This window comes from Bactrocera neohumeralis, chromosome 6 (genome assembly GCF_024586455.1).
Source record: "Bactrocera neohumeralis isolate Rockhampton chromosome 6, APGP_CSIRO_Bneo_wtdbg2-racon-allhic-juicebox.fasta_v2, whole genome shotgun sequence".
Classification (NCBI taxonomy): domain Eukaryota; kingdom Metazoa; phylum Arthropoda; class Insecta; order Diptera; family Tephritidae; genus Bactrocera; species Bactrocera neohumeralis.
Window position 1 is genome coordinate 26043214 of NC_065923.1, and position 26032 is coordinate 26069245.

General features: G+C 35.0%; 1 protein-coding gene across 2 annotated transcripts in view; it reads left to right on the plus strand.

The window, feature by feature from the left end:
• Positions 1-26032, plus strand: part of LOC126762954 (putative phospholipase B-like lamina ancestor) — a 43036-nt gene that overhangs the window by 1883 nt on the left and 15121 nt on the right. Inside the window, exons 1-2 of one of the 2 annotated variants that reach the window (XM_050480051.1) lie at positions 22407-22518; positions 25854-25907. The gene's annotated coding sequence lies outside the window, so the exon portion shown is untranslated. Of the gene's footprint in view, positions 1-22406; positions 22519-25853; positions 25908-26032 lie in introns of those variants that run through there. The other variant, XM_050480050.1, reaches the window with a different exon arrangement.

A 26032-nucleotide genomic window follows, 5' to 3' on the forward strand; every position in this document is an offset into this window, starting at 1 on the left:
GACCATAAAAGAAATCTGCGACCGTTTGCTCCCTTTCATATAGTCAATGTAGATGATACCTTGAGAACCTCTGAAAACGGTGGTCAGCACTTTTTTTTTAGCTGAAAGGACAGTCTTTGTCTTCTTCGCTTCGAAGCAGATTCGCCAGGTGAAGTCCACTGTTTCGACTATTTCTTGGTGTCTGATGATGAGTTCACTGGTATATTTAGGATTCGTCGACGGTCACGAAATGATGCAGAAACTTCCATGGACAGTGTTAAACAGCGTTAAATACTGTTGTGTAGTGGTTCGTGCACGTTTTAATGATTCATTTAGTATAGACTTACGCGGTTATTTTGAGATGCGAACTGTCTGAGCTACCTCGAATCGACGCTCCAATATCTGTCTGTTATACTCCGTACTAGTTTTCAGGGCAGCTGGGTATGTCTCATTAAAGTTCGACGTGCGGCCACTTTGAAATTCGTTAAATAAAATTTCAACGATCGCGCTTGACAGATAATAGTCACCATAAAGAACAGCCAAGATCGCTTTGATTTCACTGCGGGAATTTCTTTCCGAAAGCGAGAATTTTAAAAATTTTCTAATATCTAGAGATACGCCGGCCTCTACGAATCGGATTCGGTTTTGTTAGTAGTCGTTCCGTTCCGTACTTATCCGACCACATCGTTTAAACCACCATCGCTTCATCCGCTCCAAACTTAAATGGTGTTCATAGTTGAGATACAGCTGATGAGAGTCTTGTAATATTTTTCCTACTTCAGTTTCTCTCTGGGTCAAAGGTTACATACACAGTTGTAATTAACTAACAATGGATTTTAATATCCAGAAAGAGCTTTGAGTAGGGCATCTTAAGAATGGAATAAAAATGCTACTATTTGAATATTGAAAGCATCTTTCGCTTTTAACTGGTATGGAATATCAAAATAGGGGGAGTGGAAGTTCATGCAAGTGAGAAAAGTTCTCGGAGCGCCATTCACTTGGGAGTGGCTAGAAACGATTCTTTTACATATGGTTCAAGCAGCTTACAACTTCCGGTTTTAGACCAACTATCATCCGCGTAGACAAAAAATATCCGTTTAAAGGAGAGTTAAAGACGAGGTTTGGTTGCTTATTTAATTCCTTTTGAGCAAATGTAAATAAATTTCTTCAAATTTTTTATTGAAATAGTTTCTCTTTCTTCATCTTTGGCACCACAGCAGTGAGTCGTTCTGCCGGGAACTCGAAACTCAAACAGTTGCTTCTAATCTTTGCGAGGACATCCTAAGTGCAGACAGGTCCCTATGCAATTAGTCCTTCCATTGGATATTGGATACCTTGCTTCCGTTGTGCACCCACGAATGTCGAATAGTAGGAGCTTTTCGCTGGAACAATGTCTTCCATGCGTACGACATGTCATAACCAGTGCATTAGTTGAGTTTTTATGCGCTTAACTGTATCCTGTCGCTGTAGGATACTCGTGATTCCATCTTCCTCGGAACTCATCGCTCGCTCGGACGGCTCCTCAGTACCTTACTGAGGGTTGTGTTGAATTCGTGCAGATCCACGCCCTCTATTTAGTGACAAGTAGTACTTTTACAAGTTTGACACTTAAATGAAGTCCCTCAAATATAAAAAGATGTAAACAACCACACCAATAACCTTTTATAAATTACATATAATACAACAATAAAATATCTCTTTTGATCTTAAGTGCATAAATTAACAGTTTCACACTTAAATACCTTAAGTATGCGGGCGGCTAAGTATTTGTACAGTTAAAAAGCCAGATTACTCGCTTTATTATTATTAATAATGGATAAGAATGTAAGTACTTATGAGTACAAACTGCACTGGAGTGAGTGGTCGTTGACAGTTCGCTGGCGAACACTATTATCTGCTGGAGAACGCAGACTTTCCCCCATTAACTTCAATTGTTAGTGCGATATTGCATTAAATTTACACTCTATTGCATCTTACTTCTCTTATGGAATGTAAACATATGCATAAGTGTTCATCTCTTATTATTTGATCGGCTTTAATGTCCAAATCGCATGTGATCGCTGTGACTCAGTCGGAGTTAACACCCTTATAAGATACAGACGCTTTAATTTGTTAAATTGGTCGCTTAATTGAGTATGTCAATACGCTGGAGTGGAGCATCTATACATATTTACACATATACAAAGATATTTACATTCATAAACGCTGACGTAAAAGCTCCACTTAAGCTTATTCAGTTGATTTGTTTATTTTTCCTTTTGCCAAATTGTTTTCATATTTATGTCGACTTGCTTTTACACGATTTCTTCTGAAATCTGCTAATTACCAAGATAAATATTATGCTTAAGTGACACTCAAAATGTAAGTCTGCATAACTGTAAATAAATATATTTTTGAACAATCAAAACTTTGGGAATCCCCGAAAAGTTGTGGAAATGGTTGGGATGTTGCCACTATTGTGCTCAAATTTGTTATTTTTGATTTCACTGAATTAAAAATTATTTTAGTTTCATTATTTGTCCCTGCATTATTTTGACAATTTTCATGTTCCTCTATCATAGTTTAATGCTTCTTAAGCTTCAAAGCTTTTTTGTGGTAGTCGTTCGATTAGCAACAAATAACGTTTTCAATGGGGACGCTAACGGCGCCATATTTTTTCCCACTCTTTTGACCTTTAGTAAGTTTTGCCATTTGATCATGAAAAGATATACGATCCAACAATGAGTCGAAGTTAAAATGTACTTCCGAAATTCGGAGTCAGCTCATCATAATCGTCCTATCAGATCAACAATTGAGCGTCTAGTGGCAAAATTTGAATCCAGGACACAGTACAAGATGCTCCATTGTTTCTCTGTAGTGTCCTGCTCTAGACATCTTGTGACGTCGTTGTGGCGAATTTTGCGATCTGTCAATTTTGATCAAATTGACGTAAGAACTAAAATCGCTTGAATTGGGAAATTGGAATTTGAAAATGACCCGAATTCTCATCGAAACATCGTCTTCAGAGATGTGGTCTGTGGATTTATGACTATCCGTTATTATGAAGGCAAAAATTTGTGTCCTATTATACCACTATCTTAAGGGCTTTGATGAAGATCCACAGTTCGATTTCGCCGAATGTTTATTGAAGACCACTAATATGTCATATTTAAATCGGATACAAATCAGAGAAATATATTCCCAAATCGCACAACTGTTTATTTACTAACTGTGTTGAGTATTTTCAGAGATGTACTAGATGGTTTGCATCGTAATCCCCTTAAATCTAAAGCTGAAATGTTGCTTTCGAGACATATTGTTATTTAACTTCAAATATATCAAGATAATTTACAAATATTTCGCATGATATACTTTTTATACAGTATAAAATAGTGCGAGCAAAAATTCGCTTCGTTATTTATCACAAACCACCTTGAAAATATTTTAAATTTCTCGCACTAAAATCACTAGTTACCAACTCTTACATTTTAGCCATCATGCCATGGAAATATCAGTAAAGCTCTCAGACAGACACTTCAAAGGTATTAAGCACAACAAGTATTATCACCTTTTCCACGGGTGACCACTAGTTCATTGAGATCCACACGCTGATAATATATATGTATACTTATGTATAAATTCTAATAAATGATAAGATAGCGAATGTGAAGCCACTTGATTGAGGTGTCTTGAAAAATGTTGAAGTAGTTGTTACAACCAAGTTATGTATAAATAAACTATGATTAAAATTGAAAGCGGAAAAGATATAACTATTATTTCACATTACACCCTATTCTAATATAATATATAAATATGTGTTAATGCTCCTCTGTGTGCTTTATTTCATGAGTTTGCTTTCAATACTATTTTTTAAAGTACGACGATTAAATTTAGAGTCGTTTGAGCCTTTTCTCCTCAGTTTCTTTTAATAAAAATTCTTTCGGATCATTGAAAATCCTTTGTAAATAGGCATGTTTTATTATTTTAATATTTTTTTCCCATAAGCCAGGCTCTAATCATTTTATAAAAGGTATAGAGTGATATTTTAACCTCTCTGCTGCCATTTTTAGGTGTCAAAAGGTACAAACGCCTCAATCAAACTTCGTTTTTGTTATCTATCCGAATTCATTCTAAACTTAGGTTCAATATTACCAAACTCCATTCTTTTGTAGCAAACTCTTCTTTCTTTCAGATGTGATTATCTAGACATTGAATTTTCACGTGGCCGTAAAATATAGCGCAGAAATTAAATTCCGTCTTTAGTTGTAAAATCTGTTCGTCACTGTCTGCCGATCCATATGAATATAAACAAATATGTATCATGCAAATAAATTAACACAGATTATGATTAAAATTTCTTATCAACATTTGCTTAAATCATGTACATACATTGTGGAAAAAGTACCCGGAAATTGTAAATAAAACGCAAAATATTTAATTATTCATCAATATTTATTTTGTCGCCCTCAAAGTAATCCTCACCAGCTATAATACACTTCTGCCAACGATTTTTCCAGTCCTCGAAACACTTTTCATAAGCACTTTTTGTGATGCCTTCAGCCTTCAGCGAATTTTGTTTTATCTCTTCGATCGACTGAAAACGGGTTCACGGAGCGGCAATTTCAGTTTGGGGAACAAGAAACATACGGTGGTTTATCGATGGTATTTATTGCCTTTTTGGTTCTAAATTCGGTCACAATCGTGGCTCGGTGCGATGGTGCATTATCATAGTGTAAAATCCATTAATTTTCCTTCCACAATTTTTCGTTTCGACGGATGTTCTCACGTAAACTCTTCAATACAGTCAAATAAAACTCTTTGTTGACCCTCAGTCCCTCCGGAACAAATTCATGATGCACTAATCTACGCATATTGAAAAAAACAATAAGTATCACCTTGATTTTTGAACTACTTTAGCGTGGTTTTCTCTCCATACCGATGGCTGTTGACTTGTTTGCATGTCAAACTCATAAGTCCATGTCTTATCGGCAGTTATAATGCTCTCCATGAATGTGAGCTCGGAATTCGCACAATCAAGCATGTCAAAGGAGACGTGTTCGTGGTACTCCTTTTGAAATATATTCAGCTCTATAGGGATGAGTCGAACAAGAATGCGTTTCATACTCAAAATATCCATAAAAATCATTCGAACGGACTCGTGACAGATGTCGAACTCTCTTGACATCTCTCTAACACTTGCCTGACGTTTTTCAAGCACCATATCCTTCACATTTTTAATATTACATATACATATTTTCATCAGTTGAAGAATTCGAAGGTCGTCCAGGACGATGCCCCTTTTCAACGATCTTTCGGCCGTTTTTGGAGGCTTGGTACCACTCGTAGACTTGCGTTTTTGATAAAACTGAATCACCGTAAGCCCTTTCCAGCATTCGCAATGATTCAGCACACGAAATTTCATTAGAAATACAAAATTTGAGACACTTTTTTATCCATTGTAAAAATCGCAACGCACTACTAAAGTGTACGGACTTAAGCAGCTGCTCCAAACAAACTGGTTGACAGATCATATTAGACATAGTAGTTACGGCTAGTCCTACCAACTTAGTAAAATAATTTTTTTTTTGAAATATCAATTTCTGGGTGTTTTTTGTCACAATGTAAATATATATTTATTTATTAGGGCAAGGCATTTTTTTCCAACATTTTGTCAGATTTTTAGATTTGGTTGGCTTGGTGTTTGGTGGATTTTCTGGTGTGAAATTAAGTATAGTTTTGAGTAAATCTAATTAACGTAAGTTTTCTGACATTTCTTTAGTGTATAATATTATTGGGGTTATATGATTCGTATATAGTTTTCCTTCTTACAGATGAATTATTAGACATATAAAAACAATATTACAATAAAAGTTACTTTAGGCATCAAATAAGATTTTTTAAAATAAATTTTCTTAGTTAACCCTAATGGCTAACATTTATACTATATACTTTATTTGATGAATATATGATGCTTATGATGATCATAATGATAGTGAATCTCTTGTTTGTTGTTTAGAATACTAATATTTTTCTTTTAAAATACGCAAGAGATCAGAAAATTATCAAAATAAAAATCTTGGCTAACTGTGCTTACGCAGATGATATCTGATTATCTGCTGATAATATACCAAGAATTTGCAGAAAAAAAGATACAAAAGGGAAAAGTGAGATGATCTTGTTGCTGATCGGTCGGTTAAAGATCTTTTAGTATAAAATCAGCGTGAGTCGGAAAAAGGCGGTTTTTAATTTTCAAATGCGTAAAATAATAGATTACCGTTACGAATCTTATATTTTTTTTTAGTAAATGTGAGATATGATATTATGATTAATTAAATAGAAACTTAAAAATAACTTTTTCTGAAATTAGTAAAAAAAAAAATAATAATTGAAAGTGAATTAGAGTATTAAATTTTTGTTAAAAAATCTTGTAAAAATTGCAGAAGGATCACTGATACTCAGTTCAATTTTGGTGAAAGTGCTTAAAAACTAGACTAATGCTGGACTGCCTGATAATTTGTGATATTGTGAGAATACAGAGCACTTTCCTTTTATATAAACACAAATATTTTAAACTAATTTTAAATCGTGAAAGCACTACTTTTTGTACAGTAATCATATAGCGATACCAGTTATTATATAACGAGAGTTTTGAGGTAAATAAAGCTATGTACATACATATATCTAATATTATTGCGAATAAAATTTCACATCACTAACCGTATTGACACAAATTCCAACAATCAAAACTATAAAAACTGCGAGTACCTGTGTTGCGATCGTTAAATGTCTGTGAGATGTCTGCGAATCGCTGTTGTCAAGCGTCTGCAAAACCAAATAAAACGCATTCCACTACAGGGACAGACGAAGAAGCAGCAAAATAAAAAGATATTTCCGATCTCTGCACATGTCTAGTGGTTGAAACTATAAAAAGAACAAATCAAAGGTAGAAAGAAAAAATTAAAAAGAACAGGCACAGCAGTACAATGCTCCCAAAGAGGGGAGACAAACCAAAAGAGACAAAAGGTCATTGTAGAGTAGAGCGAATAACAAGTATTTTTGAGGTCAATATCCTGGCGGTAATTGTCCTTCTATAAGCGCTTGCAGAGTCCATGTAGTAGGGGAAAAAATTGTGTGCGTATGTTATCTACAAACATATGTATGTGTTAGCTAAATTGTTTCTGATCGTGGCATACCTTTATTTAGAAGTTTCTGGGAAGAGAGAGAGAGTGGACTAAAAATTTTGTCTATACCTTCGACAATTGTGGGAATAAGAAATTACTACAAAGGAAAAACAGTGCTCGATAGAATTAATAAATTACAATGAAGAGTAAAGAATAAATTCTACGATTGGTTGAACCAAAGATCTTGATGGTGGATCAATCGTCCCATTTCATGATAAACCTGCAAAGGGTTCGTGGTAACTGTGAAGCAGATGAACTTGGCAGTGTAGACATCATCCTATAATGAGGCTCCGATGAAGGGGAAATATAAATACTTCTGGCTATTTGTACATATTTAATCTTAAGTAGATATTGCTGAGTGTCGGTGGAGTAAATCCTTAACTCGTTCAACAAGCAGGCAAACGTGGCATCGACTATTAAAATTCAAAAGGAATGACAAAGAAAATCTAGTATGGATGCTAACAGACCATTATCTGATTGGCAGATATACCAGTAGAGTGGAAATATCACAGAAAGCACTATTGTAAGAACTGTCGGAAGGCAGAAGAAGAAGAGACTATAGAACATCTTCAATGCGAATCCAAGATGGTCATGGGTTTCTTGTGGATATCTCGGAATTTGCAAATATAAAACTTTTTACATTGATGAACTTCAGCGGGAGCATCGGTAATAAAACTTAGACATGGTTCGAGAATAACATTTTTTGAAGGATATCGGACACAAAAAGAAATTTGAAATCTGATAAAGAACAAGCATGCCGTGTTTTAATGAGCTTGCTGAGACATTTGCAAAATCATAAGGGCATAATGACCCTACTTGTAAACTAAAAACTAAGTCAACAAAGCAGTTAAGCTAACAACCTGTATATTTTCTAGTCCAAAATCAATAAAACATCGGCAATGTTAATGAAATTATTATCTAACGGGCTGTTTAGAGGTTTGTCATACTATATATCCAAATTACCCTAATAGATCCAAATGTGGTAGCTTATGCTTCATCTGCCCAAGAAGGGTCCTCCGGAAGGACCCTTAAAGGTCATATGGTAGGGTTAATTTTTAAAACTATCCCACAGGTTTTTATGCAGTGGACCGTCAGCCAAAATTTCCTCTATAAAAGAAGTCGATTGCAACCATTAAGACGCACTTTATCAACAAATGAAAGGAGCATCATTCTTTTTGTTATTAATTTCCTTTAAATGGCTGTGGGAATGACTTGTGGTTTCTATGAACTTTATTATTATTGGCAGTTTTGTTTCAAATTGTATAAGTAGTTTTACCGTTTTGTTTATAAAATTTCCCATCAAATGTACACATGTATGTCTATATTGTAGATTTGTTTGCTACAAAGGCATCACGAGCGCTTTGTTTCTGTTTTTCTTTGACTCTCTGTGTAAACAATTCAATTTACTTATGTATCAAGCTGTCAATAGACTGTATAAGTGTATATCGGTTAGTATATAGTTCGTATAATACCGAAATATGAAATGGAAAGTTTTTGCAAATAATTTCGGGCTTATGAAACACCCAAAGATCGCAAACAGGTGATTTTATTTTGAGACAGCTATAGTATTTGGTAGATCCAGGTTTCAGTTTGTAGTCTTCGCGGTGTGTTTCTGTCATGATTTCTTCTGATTTTATCGGTTGTATGACATCATTTGAGATATATGTATGCGAACTATAAAATATTAAAGGCTAACATAAGGACACTCACTAGATGTCTTTAAGATGACAAACCTAGAGGAGTAGCGAATCGAACAAACAACTGGAATACAGTGTGATCTAATTTGACTCGGACTGAAACTGAATCAAAAAATTTTTTTCCTAGATGCTCTAAACCTTTTTTATGTTGTCTTGAGTTCTTTCAACTTTTTGAGAAAAGTTGCTCGAAGTTGTCTCAAATAATAATACTCGGTTACGAAATTCGGGATCAGCACTCAATATAATATTTTTTATCACTACTCCAAGCTTTTTTTTGGATAGTTGCATATGCATATAGCTTCAACATATAGTAGCTACATATATGTATATAAATATACATATACATATATAATACATACATAAACATATGTAGATAAACACATATTGATTGAATTGTTTACACATTTGTACTACCGTTTTACTTATGCAAATATAAATAAAACAAATGAAATGAAATAAAAAACTACGAATATGAGTTATTGAGGCAAGAAATTGCGGCGGAAGTAATTTAAGACCCATGACCCTATTTTATGAGGTAGAAATATACAAGTACAATATGTGTATGTAAAAAAATAGTTATGTGATATAAACTGATGTTTAATTGTCGTTTTGAACGCGAAACATCACCCACAGAATTATAGTACCAAATCAATTTCTCACACGTCGTTCTCAAGCTTTGAGCCTCTCTGCGACGTCGTTGTGGCGAATTTTGGGAAAAGATTTGGCCTACATCCTTACAAGATCAAATTGGCGCAGGAACTGAAGCTGCTTGACCACCAGAATCGTCGTATAAATCAATCGAGAAATCATCTTCAGCGAAGAGGCTCATTTCAGGCTGAACGGCTTCGTCAATAAGCAAAATATGCGTTATTGATCAGGCAGCAATCCACACGAACTCCATGAGTCACCATTGCATCCCGAAAATCACAAGCCACATAGCGAATGTCACAATGGATTTATTGATACCAAGTTTGGTGAATATGTTATATCACAAAATGGCCGAAGCCGTTCGACCTTCCCTCGAAGCACGTAATCTCGACGACATTTGTCAGTCATCGAAAGTTGGACTCAAGGGATGAATCATCTGAGACGTATCCGCGGCCAACATTTGAAAGAGATTATCTTCAAAAAATACACGCCAAAGAATGTTCATTCCCCATAAAATTTGAAGTTTCTGTGTTTTTTTCTTTAAAAAAGTAGGGAACCTCGAAATGGATCACCCTTTATATAATAAAACAAAAAAAAAAACACTTTCATTTTCATTGTGTACTGCTTTCATTGCTATCCATCAAAGATCAAGCAATCCGCTTGTAACGAAATCAATCAGCAGCCAACGTCACGTCAGTTCATTAAGTAAATAACTGTGGGTCTGCCGCTTGCGTTCACGTTGGAATATTCCAATTTAAAAATATACACACGATTTTATAAGATTTTTAATTATTTAGTATATTGTGGGTTTCTTTTTTCTATATTGTTATACCCTGAACATGTGAACATGAGATATTAAGTTTGTCACGAAGCGAATCAGTCCGCCAATTTCAGAGATTTTGATCTCAAAATTTTCAGCTGTCCTTTTCTCCCCAAGAAGCTGCTCATTTGTCGGAACCGCCAATATCGGACCACTATATCATATAGTTTCCTTACAAAATGATATATCAAAATCAAGTCCTTGTATGGACAGTTTGGTTATTTGACAAGATATCTTCACAAAATTGTGCATGGGATATTGTCCAAGGCAAGGCTACATTCTCCGAACATATTGTTCAGAGCGGATCACTATAGCATATACATAAGTATGTATGTATGTAGCTGTCATACAAACTGAGCTATCAAAATCAGGATGAAGATCTGTTTATACCCTTTTATGCTTAAGAAATACATCAGTAAAAGGTATTATTGCTTGAGTGCAGTCGAATTTCACTTTTTTCTTGTTTGATTTTTATTTTACACATATTCATGTACATACATACATACATACATTTTCGTACATATGTATGTGTATATTTATTGCTCATAAAATATTTTATATTACTTATTTCATTCATGTGAACGGCTTACATTTAATTTAAATACACCAATTGACATCATGTCATATAAATTTGCCATATGTGGTTACATATCTCGATACATATTTATATACTCACACATATACATATAAAGACATACATATATAGACATATGTATTTATGTACATACATATGTATTCATTTAATTGCCACATTTCTTAGAAGCACCTACATAAGTGTGCACAATGCAGCAGCGAAAACTATTCAAAAGCACTTGAACGTCAGTATTAGAATTTTCAAATATTTGCCAGATCCTCAGACATTTTTCGATAAAATTTTGCGAATTGGCAACTAATCACTTTGGCACAATTCCTGACCTAGCTGACGTGTGCACCTATGCATCACAGTTCATTTCACGTGCGGAATTAGGTGGAATCACCATCAATCATATTTTTATGAGCTCATATAACGGTTTAATGTGCTTTGGACGTATTGCTATTGTAGCAATTAGATTTAAGGAAATATTTTATGTAGTCAATCTACTCGAACAGGTGGTTTATTTCAGCGGGAAATTGATTGATGTGTGACTCAAAGTAAGACTGAAATTGATGTATTCCCAACAATTTGCCCAAATTTATTTATGTGTTAGCAATTTGTATTTCTTGAAGAATTAGCTAGATAAACGAATTTCCGCCACACGATCTAAATCTAAGTAACGGAATCAAAATTAAGTAACGGTGAGTAAGATTGTTAAATTAAGGCTAAGCTCATTAGTGGAAACCTAATAAAGTATAAAATTTAGATAATAGACGTGGTAGCTCCCTCTGTTTGGTGAAATTTTATAAACTGTTCGATCAGTTTTAATGAAATTTAGTACAAAGCCACCCCTCGATACCTTTAAATTAGAGTCCCATGGAACACAATTTTAATTTCCTTTCGATTATTTCCCTTTACAAACATTAGGTTTGGTAAAAAGAGATCCAGATTTTTTGGATAGTGGTCATGGACCTGATAATGTAACAGCCAATCCCTCGAGTCGGATAATTTTATTTTAAAGATGCGCTGGAGCAACCATGCACGCACTGTTTACATTTTCCAGCAGTTAAATATTGCATCAAAATCAATTTGAAATCGTTTAAATGAGGCTGGATACTAAAATAAGCTCGATAAATAGTCCATTTAACCCAAAAATCCTTAAAGCCATAATTTCAATCTCCGAATTGCTGCTGAATCGCAACAAAATCGATCCATTCCTAAAGCTATAGTTGCTAACGATGAAAAGTGTGTCACTTATAACAACATTAAGTGGAAAGATCGTGATCGAAAGCGGTGAGCGGTCAAAAACGGTGACCGAACCCGGAATGACGGTCAGGAGGGTTTTGGTCGGATCAGTAGAGATTTATCGACCATAATTCTGACCATTACTGTCCACAATGGATTGTCTGAAGAAAGTAATAGCCAAAAAGCGGCCAGCTGTGGCCAACAGAGAGGAATTTTGTGTGATCAGAACAACGCCAGGCCACACACATCAAAAGTGGCTTTGTCAGAAACTCTGGGAATCTAATTCGAAAATTTTCAAGCATCCACCTTATCCACCTTTGCTGTTATAGACACCACTTTCGTGGTTATAGCCGTGTTTGCAACAGCGCACCAGTCGTTCTTCCTTTTCGTTATTTGGCGCCAAATTGGAGATTCCAAGTATAGCCAGAACCTTCTCCACCTAATTTTTTAACGGAGTGTAAGTATTTCTCTTACTCTGCTTCACCCGGCGGGTATTGCGTCGAATTTCTCAGAGCTGGAGTGTTTTCATTCATTTGAACGCCATGACATAGCCAGCTTAGCGGCCGCTTCTTAATTCGCTAAACTATGTCAATGCTGTCGTATCTCGTACAGCTCATCCTTCCATCGGATGCGATATTCGCCGTGGCCAACGCGCAAAGAACCATAAATCTTATGCAGAACCTTTCTCTCGAAAACTCTTAAAGCGACGCATCAGAAGTTGTCCTCGTTCATGCCTCTGCACCATAAGAGTGACTTATAGTATTTGGTCCTTGTTCGTTGAAAGAGGGCTTAACTTCTCAATTGCCTAATCAGTCCGAAGTAACACTTTATTTACGACTTCTAAATTATGCCTGTCAACAGTGACTTGAGAGCCAAGTCACAAATGCGACGACTGTTTGTTTGATAACAGGACATATTTCACCTTGTAGAAGGTTGTACCTTCATTATTCGGCTCTGCGGCTGGAATTATTTTCTCCAGCAGTAGATTGAAGAAGTGGCATGATAGAGAGTCGCCTTGTTTGAAACATCCTTTGATAACGACCGGCTCGAAGAGGTCCTTCCCGATTTTAATGAAACTTTTGGCAATGCTCAACGACTGTTCACACAGCCGTATTAAATTTGCGGGGATACAAAATCGTTGTGACAAAAGCAGCTTTAAAATCGACGAAGAGGTGGTGTGTGTCGATTTTCTTTTCACGGGTAGTGAAAAATACGGCTACTGAGAACCTTGTGCGATTGTCCCAGGATTTTGATAACAGAAAGGTGCATATTTGATTCATGTTGGATAATTCTAACTTTGATAAATTAAACCTTTAGTTTAATGGAAAAATAAATACGATCGAAAATTAAAACTAGCAAATTTCAAAAATTGTTGATGTCGGAAATATCTGTTCAATCCTTTAGTTACCGCATATGATGACCTTGGTGTCTTTGATTGACTCGATGGCGATCTATCTTGAAGATTATTCTCTTTTTAATGATATGAAAGATGTCCACGTAATCTTTACCTGTTAATAGGTGGTCTGGGGCCCTTCATGGTTTACCTCATCCCAACATTTTGATTTTCATTGTTCTAGTGAACTTTATACTGAATATTTACATCGGTTAAAATGTGAGTTATCTTAATAAAATTAGGTATAAATATTTTGTTAGACCTATTTTAGGTTGATGTGTAAAGTTATTCGGACTTTTGTTTTAAAAATCATTAAATATGTCTGTTCTATAATAAAAATAAATATGAACGCATACAGAAAAATAATTCCAAATAAAGCAAAAAGTATTAAAAATAGATAATGATTAAATTTAAATACTGAAAACCTAAAAATATTTGAAAAAGAAAAGAAAGATTTTTCAAATACCAAATCTATTTGGATTACAAGAGATCAATACGTCCATTATTCACATACAATTTTCAATTAATAACGAAGCTTATAAATGTTCAAATTTGTTCCGAAATTCCGCTAGTTTATTTAAATATCGAAAAAAATTAAGAAAACGTAAAAGTTTTGCTATAAACGCGCCAATCAAAAACTAAAATCATAATGCACGAGAAATTAGTGAAATTAATAAATGCCACGAGTGTGGCGATTTCCGCCAGAAGCTCATATAGACAGATATACATATGTACATTTACATATGGATGTATATGGTATGTGCATATACATATGTATGTATATACATAGCAATAATTATATGAACTTATTTGGAATAAAATAAAAATCATACGTAACAGTTTGCATTTTAAGTTTTCGCGAGCGCCAACCGAGAAGTTTTTATTTACTCACCAAGAATCAATATCAGACACAAATATATATACAAGTATACATACGTATGTACATATATGCATATATAAATGTTTGTCTGTATGTTAGTGCAGTTGGCGGTCGATACTGCTCTTCGCTTTGTCGGCCAAGTTCAAAACTGAAAGTGTACTATGTACCGCTAGTATCTGTCTATTCGAGTGAGATCGCCGACAAGTATTTTTTGGCCCAAACTGGCAACCAAAAATTATGCTCACGAGTGTAGTTACGGAAGCGCTTATAAACAAGTGCATAGTATATACGTACTTTCGTGTAATTTTATTTTAACTTAATTCTTAATATTGTTGATTTCGTTTTTGTTTTTTTGCTCTGCTTGGTTCTCGGTTTTATTTGGGTGCTCTATCTTTTTGAGTGCTTGATCGATTGGATAAAGGAACCGCACAGTCTTTTGTGGCGCACAGTCCTGACCGATTAGCTGCACCGATCGGTTCGTGGTCGTGCCAAAAGAAAATTCCGAAACGCAAAGACATTAAATAAACCGTAAATAAATATCGAATATTTGTGTTTGAGACGCGGGCGTTTGAAACTCAACGAAGTAACGGCGGAAAAGTGCAAGAAAAAAATATTAACAAATTTTGAAAAAATTATAAAACTCTGAAAAATTATAAAATTTTAAACAATTATAAAATTATAAAATTATAAAATTTTAAAAAATCATAAAATTTCCAATACATTTAAAGTGAATTTTCATGTAAAAATAAATCGACATCATTAAAAAGTGATATAAAAATAATATTTTCGAAAAAAGAAACGAAAAAAAAAAAATTTTATTGAAATTTATTACTTCGTTTTATTAAAAAATAAAAAAAATCATTTCGTTATTAATGCCATTTTAGAAAAGGTATTTAAATGCTCTTCCACTTAATCACAATTTATTTGTTCAGCATTATCTATTCAGTGCATGCAATTATTTGCCATTTTAGTGCTTGTTGACAGCTAATAATCTGTCACTACTAATTACGGTGCAGACTATTTTGTCTAGTAGTTGTGTGAACACATTGTCACTTGCATTTATTTATTCGTAGCTGTACATACATATGTACGTATATTATTTTACAGTGATTAATTCTAATTATCAGTGACAATGGGATTTTTAAATTCTCAGCTTTTATATAATATTTCAGAGATATTTATTGCAAAGAATGCACATAGTGAAAAAACGAAATCACTAAAGTGAAATCATTACTTAATTGCGCTTTTTGAATTACTCAAACACCACAGTTGATTACAGCAACTATTTATGGCAAATGATTAAAAAGGGAATGCTAGATAGAGGCTAGCTTTATGAATATTTTTCGGTGTTGTGATTCAGAACTGTACGCTATTGATCTTTAAGTAAACAAATACTAGTATACAGTAATTGAAAATGGTAGTTTCGCTTTCATAAAACTCCCTAAATACTACTTTTTATTATGCCTTTAAAAAATACGCATTCACATTTTCATCAAAGCTTGAAAGTACCCGAAAGTTGAAGCAATCCAATAATACTGTCAAGATCAAACTTGGCTCGGGCAGGTGCATAAAAACTTCAAGCGCAAACAGAACCGATAAAATTTTTTCCAAGTTTGCTAGAACATTATTTTATGTTCATGTTAAGTGTTCCATCTCCATATGTCAACTACTGTGTGTTTGGCTGTGGTTCTTTAAACGCGAAAAGTTTTTTTGGCGATTTATTATTGGGGCAATCTAGCTTGACGCGTTTCTCGAAACGGATTTTTCAGTCTCGAAAACAGAAAACCGCCACAGGGAGCCCATATCTGTCGAATATGGTGGCTGACCTGACTCTCACCTCACTCATCTCACTTATTGTAGTGAATCCGGTCGTATGCAATGAACTGCTTTACGTAGAAGCTTCAAAACGGCAAAACAGTAGTTGTTGTTATTGTAGCGACGGAAATCTGCTGAGATGACAGTCCTTGGCCCGATAAAAATCCGAGTCCATTCCGGTTACGTAGACCCGACTGTTATGAGAACGGTCGGCAAAGCAGTATTCTTAGTGACATCAAGTGAAAATAACCACTTTGATTTTTGACCGACTTTGTTGTGATTTTTCCGGTTTCGCCTACTTTTTTGAGAGCCTTTGCTAAATAGTTGGTCAGATTCGACGCCATGTTCATAAATTTATGTCTCACCAACAAAAATGATGCGTTTGATGACTGTAGGGTTTTCCGCTTTGCTGTCTAATGTCGCTTTTGAGAAATACCTACGGCGTCGATTTTGTATTTTAATTAAATTTACTTTGTCGTTATACTTGAACATACAGCGTTTGACAATAGGGATGACGTGATTTTGACAGCTCGTGGCGACCATGTTCGTTTACGGATTTGTGTCAAATTTTATCAGTGTGTGCAGTCAGGTTGTCCATCACATCATGTCACGATTCACTTTGGTACGGCGCTTGGAAATGGTCCGAAAATTCACATTCAGCGAAAAATCATCTTTTCAGATGAGAAACATTTAAATTTCAAATGTCGCTTTTGAGGTGAATCGAATCCTCGTTTTGTTCAGTGGACGCAATTACATTCCTAAAAAAGGTTGGCGACTCGAAAATTTCCAGAATTGGTTCAATCAAATGGCCGCCAAGATCTTGCGTTTTAACGCCTCTAAACAATTTTTTCTGAGGGTATGTTAAATCAAAGGTTTCCGCCAATCAACGAGCAATGATCGAGGATCTCGAAGATAACATTTAGCGTCCTATAGCCGAGTTTTCAGCCGAAATGCTGCACCGGGTTATCGAAAATTGGCCTGAACGTGTGGAGTTATGCAAACGGAGGTGTTGCTCTTATTGGTGGACCTTAAGTTTCTAGTGACTCTTAACGTCGGTCTCGAATAATATTCAAAATACATCCGATTTTTAGTTCTTTTTTTAGAAAATGTGGCTTAGAAAAAAAGCATAGTTTCTTGCGGATGTGTATTTTCCGATAAAAAACCAGTAAAAAAACTCAATTAAAACTGTTCCTCAGCAGATAAAATGAACCAGATAGTTAGAATCAGCTGTGGAGTAATGAAAACTGTTAATTTCTGCCTTAAAATTGTTTCAATTGGACATCACATTATAGAATCCTGGTATCGAATTATCGAAAGACTTAATTAATTCAAATTATTTCGAATAATAAAACCATATTTTCATGCAAAAAAATTGTATTTCTTGTTAAGCTAAAGACTATTCAGCTAATGTAGCCTACTTATGTGAAACTAGTAACTCTGATAAGGAATATAAATTAGAACGTAGGTACTCAAAATAAACAGGTAACTTAGTCAACCGTTATTTATAAAAATTTTATTTGCATAATTACCGTTATTTATAAAGTTTATATTTACATAGGCATATACATATAACCAACTGATTATAAATCTTTCCCTATAGCATTTGACTATACAGTTATGTATACATACATATATAGTTACTACTTTATATTAGACTGTTGACTTCTAAATCGGTGCGCTCACAACACATACACAAACTTAAACACATACCAACAACCGAATATTTGCATTGCACGTCAAAGAATTTCAACAAATATTTGCTCACTGCAAGTACAGTTAAGTGATAGCCGCATTCTGTGGCGCGATATCAACACGCGCTTGCATAACTATCACATTGTTGTAGTTGTTGCATATTTACTTGCATTTACTAGCGCACTTTTGCATATTCGACCATATGCTGGAGCTGGAATACTGCAGTGTTGTTGGCAGCAGCTTTTGACACGTGTACTCGTAAATGAAGTGGAACTTTTTCTGCAGTGGGAAGTAATTATTGCAATGCTTTATGAAGACGTTGGCGTCTTAATTGTTCGTAGATCGTATTTAAATTAACTGTATGGAAAATAAATTGCAATGCGTTATTTTGTAACTAGTGTGAACAGGGGTGCAACTAGTCAGCTGACTGCCTTTTTCCACCAAGCAACTCGTATTTTTTACGTATTTCCAGCTCGTGGTACTGTCAACTAGCAAATTTTGTTCAGTAAATGATTGGTTTAGGACTTGTTAAGTATTGATACACAACTGTCTAGTTCAATTTATATCTATTCTATTTTAATTTTAATTTTCTTCGAATGCTCCATATATTTATTTTTATTAAAAAATGTAGAGGTTAACCGAAGTAACTTCGCTCTCTTTCCAAAAAAATGGTATTCATTTGTTGCTTTTTTGACTAGTTCGATTTTAGTTCGGAGACTCAGTTCTAAACTGGTATTTTTCCTGACTGACTACTTTGCGCTTTCACTGCAGGGTTACTAAGTGCGCGTTTATTTTTGTGAAAGTAAATTTTTCGTAGTGAACAATAAATCGCAGACTGAGTACTCTTACATAAGCGTTACTCAATGAGTCGTGCAAATATTTAAATTTAAATGCAATGCAATAAAAATGACAGCACTTAAATGATGTCAATGGAGCAGTTGGGTAATTAAGTGACTAAATTAAATATAATAAATTCATAATCTTATGAGCTGCAGTAGTTTCGCACTTAAAGCGGAAATGATTTAAAGTCGAAACTATTTTGGCATAAAATGCTTTTTTTATGAACCTGCTTTATTCACATAAAAATGTATATACAGTTGAACTTCTATAACTCGAACTACTATAACTCGAAGTTCTCATTAACTCGAACTCTTGATTAGGGAATAGATGGCAAATTTCATACAGATTTCTTTTCATAACTCAAAGTCTCTCCAACTCGAAGTTTTATTGTGGTTTATGGTGATTCAAGTTAGGAAAGCTCAATTGTGTATAAATATGAATCACCAAAGCATACCTATATTAGTTACCTTTATTTTTATCGATAATGCTGATAGCTGTTGTCAATCAAACAAATATCGAGATTTTTAATAAAGGTGTAATATATTAATAATTCTTATAGTTAGCATATTACTTAATACTTTTCTTATCAAATGAACGTTATCATCTGAGAGTGTGTGTATCTAGAAATAGGTAGGTGCCAAAATAATTAAAGTAGTCGGCAATTTTAAGAAATACGAATTTTTCATTAATCGGTTGTTTATTTCCAGAACATACTTATCATAAGAGTCCCCGTTATGATGAAGCAAACGTTTTTATTTACTTATTATAATCAAGATGTGCTGATCGTGAATACCAAGTATGACCCGCACTGAAAAAAAGTTTCCACATACTTGTCCAAACTTGTCTCTTCTGGCAGGATCTTTAGCGCCTTCAGCGAATTTTGGTTTCGGCTCACTTTTATAGCGCTATTCGCTAGATTGTTGGACAGTTTCGATTCCATATCTATAAACCCACGTATCGTCCACAATAATGATATGTTCGAGGAATGCAGGGTTCTCAGCTACGTTGTTAAGCATTTCTTGTGCGACCTTGACTTTGATTTTGCAGAAAATTCATGTCTTTAATATCCACACGCTTCATACCCAAAACATTAGTTAAAGTATGTTGAGTCGATCCAACATGACTTTAATACATATCTTAAGCTATCCCTTTGATGCCGATACGACGAGTTCTGTTTTCTTAACTTTTTGATGCATATGTATATGGGTCAAAATTGATCACATGGTATATCAATTTCTCATGAAAACATATTTTTCAACCAATAGCTCTTAAGGTTATGGGCTTACAAAAAATCGATTTTTTTATTGTTGTATTAAATTTTACGAAACTTTAAAATTTTGTCCTAAATTTTCAAGTTCATCCGAGTAATAGTTTCGGAGATGCAGCCTTGAGAACTTGTGCGCTCGAGGCTAGCCAGGTTAAGTGCGCCGTCTTTAAATGCATTTTTCTCGAAACCGTATTTTTGAAGTCGGTCGGGAAGGTTTCTCGAGAACTACTCAATCAATCTTCATGGAATTTTACACAGGTATTTGAGATACAATTCTCAAAGACTATAAAGTTTGGCTAGATCTACTTCGCGAGTTTGCCAACGTCTGGATCGTTATTGGTATTTTTGTTTAACATATACAAAAATACTGGTTCCGTATTATGAAACTGCGAAATAGGAAATGTATACACATTTCAGTGAAATTTTTTTTTCAAATCACTTTTTGAGTATAGAAAACAGAAAATAGTGCTGGGTCCAAGTCTGTTGTATATGCTAGATGGGAACTAGTTGACCTACCCATTTCTTTGAGATTCCACTGATGTTAATTAACTAGCTCCATTTCATTTACGGTCACCCGTCGAAATTATACGAGCTTTCCCGATGTTTTCTGACATGTAAACGAAGTAACAGAGGTACCGTCCCTTTGCGCTCTTTAACTTAGGAACTATGGCTTTAAATTTTATTGATGTTCTAGCCAAGATTAGCTAACTAAGAAAAGAAGAGTGGTATTAGTAGTGATGACCGGTTTGTATCGGTTAGCACAAGACATTTAGGCCATGTAGCATATCCTCACCTAAAATGCAAAACAACGTATCATCATAAAAATCGAAATTGAGTTTTTCATTGCTGACGATTCACTACATCTTATTACATGTGTATATGTAGCATACTATTTTCAGCTTCCGCTGTCAAATATAATAACCAATATATAACTAATATAAGTGTATGATAACCAATATATATAACCATTTTATAACCAAAACTCAAATTTTGTTTCAATATAAGTGGTTTATATTATATCGTTTTTCCTTCGCCTTTAAACTTATGAAAAGTGATGTCTAACGTAACATGAATTTTAGCTGATGATATGCACGTTTCCATATATTGTGGTTAAAAACGTCTGAAGACCACAAATAACTAAAGTTTTTAAATATAAAACTCTGCTTTGCTTTTCGTTTATATAAAATATGATGTTGTCAGCCCGTTTGTGACAACTTAACCTAACAAAAATGCTTCAAGACTCGTTTGTCCGACTTGTACTGAGAATCTTTCGTTCGTCCTTACGACAGTGGAGTTTATATTACTGGGTGGAATATGACTTTATAACCGGCTGAAGTATTATTCACTCACTAGCATTATCCAGAATTATAAGGGTATATTTTCTGCCTCTGGAACAACAACAATTGTAGCAAAACTTTCGTTGACAATCAGTTTAATCTGCATCTCAAAGCTGGCATGGTTAATTCTGCTTTCTGCTTAAGTTGTCAGCATGACAATCTACTTCAAACTGGCTTGAAACAGACAATCATAAATATCAATATGTATTTATGTCTGTCTGAAAATAATTTCAATTTTACTCTAATTAAAATTGATTGCCGCATACGCTTTTCCTCGTAGCCATAATTTACGCCAATATGCAAATAATTACGCGAATGAACAAAAAAAATGCCTTTAATTAATCAATATGTAGATATGTATGCTGGCAAGCCTTTAAATCAACACACACACACCCGCACTCACCCACATGTTGGCGCGGTAAATTGATAACTGGGCAGAATTTTTTAACTTCTGAGTGCGTACTTGCAGTTTTTTGCATGCTTGTACGTGTGTATACATACATGTATGTATATACATATGTATGTGCGTAATCATGCAAAATCAGCAGGCGCGCGAACAGCTGACAGCCGGCACAAAACTCGCACTTGTCAACCTTCAATGAGCGGCGCGCTGCAAATATCGACGTCACGATCAAGTTTTCAAATAGCCACACACATGTACTATATGCACTGAAATGCATATGCCGCCACATACATACATACAACTTAGCGACAAATCGCCCGCACAGCCACGAGCCATTGACTTGGTTACGTAGCGTAGAGCATTTCGAAAAAAATCAGCACACCTCACGAATGAAATTCAAATCGAATATAAAAACTAAGCAATATTCTATATGCTTTTTACACCTTCGCATTCGCTCTTTGAGTTTATGTTCCGCATACGCGCTCACACGCCGCTCGTGGTTCGCTCTGTGCGCACGCTCTTTTTACAACAAGTCAGCACAACACTTGGTTGCTCGCGCGCCATTTCACCATCTCCTCTCCACCATCAGCGCCACCATCCATCCGCGCCAGCCCCAGCGCAACTCCACTGATCGTGCTCGCCTAATCCGTCGCTTGCGCGTCGCTCTTCTGGTAGTTCTGTACGTACACTCACTCCGCGCTAACGTATCCGACGCTCGTTGCTGTGAATATCGCAGTTCAACAACATTGAAAATATCTTTTATCGAAGGTACACGCCAGCAAATATACATATTTACATCCTTATGTGTGAAACAGTGATTCACTTGTGTCTTTTTGGTGAAATAGTTGCATTTTAATAAAAAAATATCTTACTGATTAGTAAATTTCTTGCGCTAGCTATTGACCGCAGCGTGATTCATTTCTAATTTCGTGAAATTTCCGGCTTATCGCTGCATGCTTCTGCTATATGGAATTCTTTATCTAACGCTTAGCATGGCATGGCTAGGCATAGTGTTTTGTTTACACGTGTATCACTGGGTGAGCACGTGGTCGCGTGTCGGCTGCGTCAGGCCAACCAACTGCGTCTACTTTTCGCTTGTAGCCTTGGTGAAATGTGGCGCTCTGTGCAAAGCAGCCCTCGTTGGACTACTGTGGACTAGTGTGACCTAGTATCTCAAGTGTTATTCTAAATATATTCATAAAATGTGGCGGCTGTCATATTAGTTTTCCCATTTGTTTGGCTGTATGTGTCTGCTGTGTTGCCAAGCGCTTGCCACGCTTCAATAATATCGCTGATGAATATGATTTACAACTTCTCACTTTTACTTTTTTTATTTTACTCATATTTACTACATTTTTTGTGAACTTTAGTGTGGGCGTTTTAATTGTTGACACACTTACACATGCACGCACATATACACACTGTATATTTATAAAACGTTAATTAGCACAATGTGGAAAAAAAATAAAAAAAATCGGCAACGCAACACTTTTGTGCTAATTATGGAAGCTTTTGTTTGCGTGTGTGTGTGTTGTAAACGAGTTTTATTAAAATATTTAAGGAAGCTGAAAATGCCTGCTGTGGAATGTTTTGCGCGTAATTTCTCTTTAACTATTACCTTTGTTAACTTAAAATTCAAACGCAGTACTTTTAACGCGAGTGCATAAACAGGGTGGTTCAAAAGTGATTTGTTTTATATTAAAAATATTTTTTTTGAACATTAAAAAAAAAAATTAAATTAAAAAATTATTTTTAAACTGATTTGTGCTTAATTGTGTGTTCAATAGGTGTGAGTATACAGGGTGGTTCAAAAAAATTAAAAATTAGAAAAAATGCTAAATCCTATAATACCCTTCACAGATGTATTTTTTATAGCATAAAAGGGTATAAAAATATCTTTATGCTGATTTTGTTTGGTCAGTACCAAATTTCGTGAAGATATCTTGTGAAATAAAAAAGTTTTCCATACAAGTACTTGATTTGGATTGATCAGTCTGTAGGTATATGCTATAGTGGTTCGATCTGAACAATATGTATGGAGATTGTAGCATTTCTATATTTTATAAAGAACCAACAAAAATATTCGTGGAGATAGCTCGTCAAACAAAATATTTTCCATTCAAAGACTTGATCGATCAGTTTTTAAGGGAATAGTAATATGTTTTTCTTAAAAACAACAATTTTTTTTTACGTTGTAGTTTCGAAACGTTTGGATCAATCAGCTCCAACGCGAAAAGCTCTAAGATAGCGTTGATCTACAAGATGAAAACTTTTTGTAAGCCTGGTCCCGTCTGAGCATATCTCGCAAATTATTAAAGCTATTGCGACCAGACTGGCTGAGAGGAAGTCTATCTAGCACCTCTTCAAGCATTGTGAAAATGGTCTAAAAAAGATTATAACCAAGTCCACTCCCCATATAACGGATGCAGATGGTGTGCGCTTGGGTCAAAAGAGGCTAAAATGGGGTAATACGAGTACTTACATCAACCACCATAAACCTAATCTGTTCCAAATGTCACATCAAAATAATCATCAGTGTTTAGTATACGCTTATCTTTGTGAAGTAAAAAAAGTGCCTTCGGCGATTCTTACGATGAGTGAAATTATTCAACCAAAAAGTTCCATTAAATTGTGTGTGCGCAATGAAATTTCTAGTGCCGAAACGTACAGAATGTTGGAAAATGCCTTCGGTGATAATTGTTTGTCACGAGCACGTATTTTTGATTGGTACAAATTATTCAAAGAGGATCGCGAACGCGTTGACGAGGATCCACGTCCAAGACGGTGATCAACATCAACTGATGATCAACACCGCAATAAAATAAAGGAATCGGATTAACAATCAAAAAATCTTACTGGCATCGTAGAGATAACGTAAGGACCAGTGAAAATCATTTTGATAGATCATTTCGGCCTAAGAAAAGTGAAAGAATGATTGATTCCAAAATCACTCAGTTTTTTCGAAAAACAATGTCGCTTTCTGACTACACAGTACAACAGCTAATCTGGGGGTGAGAAATTCCAAGTCAGGAATAGTAAAACCCTCAAAGGGTTTGGCGTTCGTATGTGTCGTTTTTTTTTATGACCTTTTAAATCTAAAGTGGCCGAAATTACGGGCCAATAAGCTTTGATTTTTGCACAACGATAATACACCGTCACATACTGCATAGATTCTTCATGAGTTTTTCTCGAATATTTCAGTCAATATCGTGCCACAACCAACGTATTTGCCTGATTTAGCTCTGTGTGACTCCTGGCTATTCAGCAAACTCAAACGACCGCTCCGGGAAAAACATTTTAAGTCTATTGAAGACATTAAACATGAATCGCCATGCGCCTTGAAGGGTATTCCAGAAAATGACTTTAAAAACTGTTTCGATGATAGGAAAAAACGTTGGCACAAGTGATTTGGGGTCAAGGGGATTACTTTCAGGGGTGCGACATAGGTTTTGAAGAATTAATTTTAAATTTATGAACAAAGTATTACTGTAGATATATGTATATATGTAGAACAGAGATGCCATATGTATCAATTTCCACGACTTATTTGCGCGTGCGTAGTAGTAGTACAAATAAATATTCGTTTGCTTAGCTTTGCGCGCGATCAATTGCTGCTAGGAATACAATCAATACGATGGACGCAAAAAAGTATTGCATGATAGCAATAATAAAGTGTTAATTACAAGTCCCAGGAGCTCGAGCATTATGCCATAATACATACAGTAAATTGGAAACTAATATTGATGATGTTATTATTGCTGGGCGAACGCCATAAGCGCCTTTATTTATTTAGCTGTCTGGTATTATTCAGAAATCCAATCTCACTTGCTTCAACGGGCGCGAGTGGAGTAGTGGCATCGTTTTCATGACACACAAGTGAATCGAAAGTTGGAAGCAAGCAATGCAAATTTATTTAGATCTTTGTATATATTCATACATACGTATATTTACGAATTTTATTACAGCATATCTTCAATCTAATTCTATAGTAGATAGTACAAATATTTGACTTTGCTTATATACATACATACATAGTTATTATTATGCCAGTAATATCTGTTTCTACAATTATGAAAACACTAATTTCCTTCCTCTCATTTCAGTATTTCAATGGGGTGACTTGTGGAACAGTGCTCTCCTGAACCCGGGACCAAAAGGTAAATGATGAAAATATTTCGAAATTTCATAATTTTGCAAGGTTTTGGTAAACATTATTTTATCCATATACATTATGTAGTAAAGTCGATTATGTCAAATGCGAAAGTTTAGATAGATATATGTA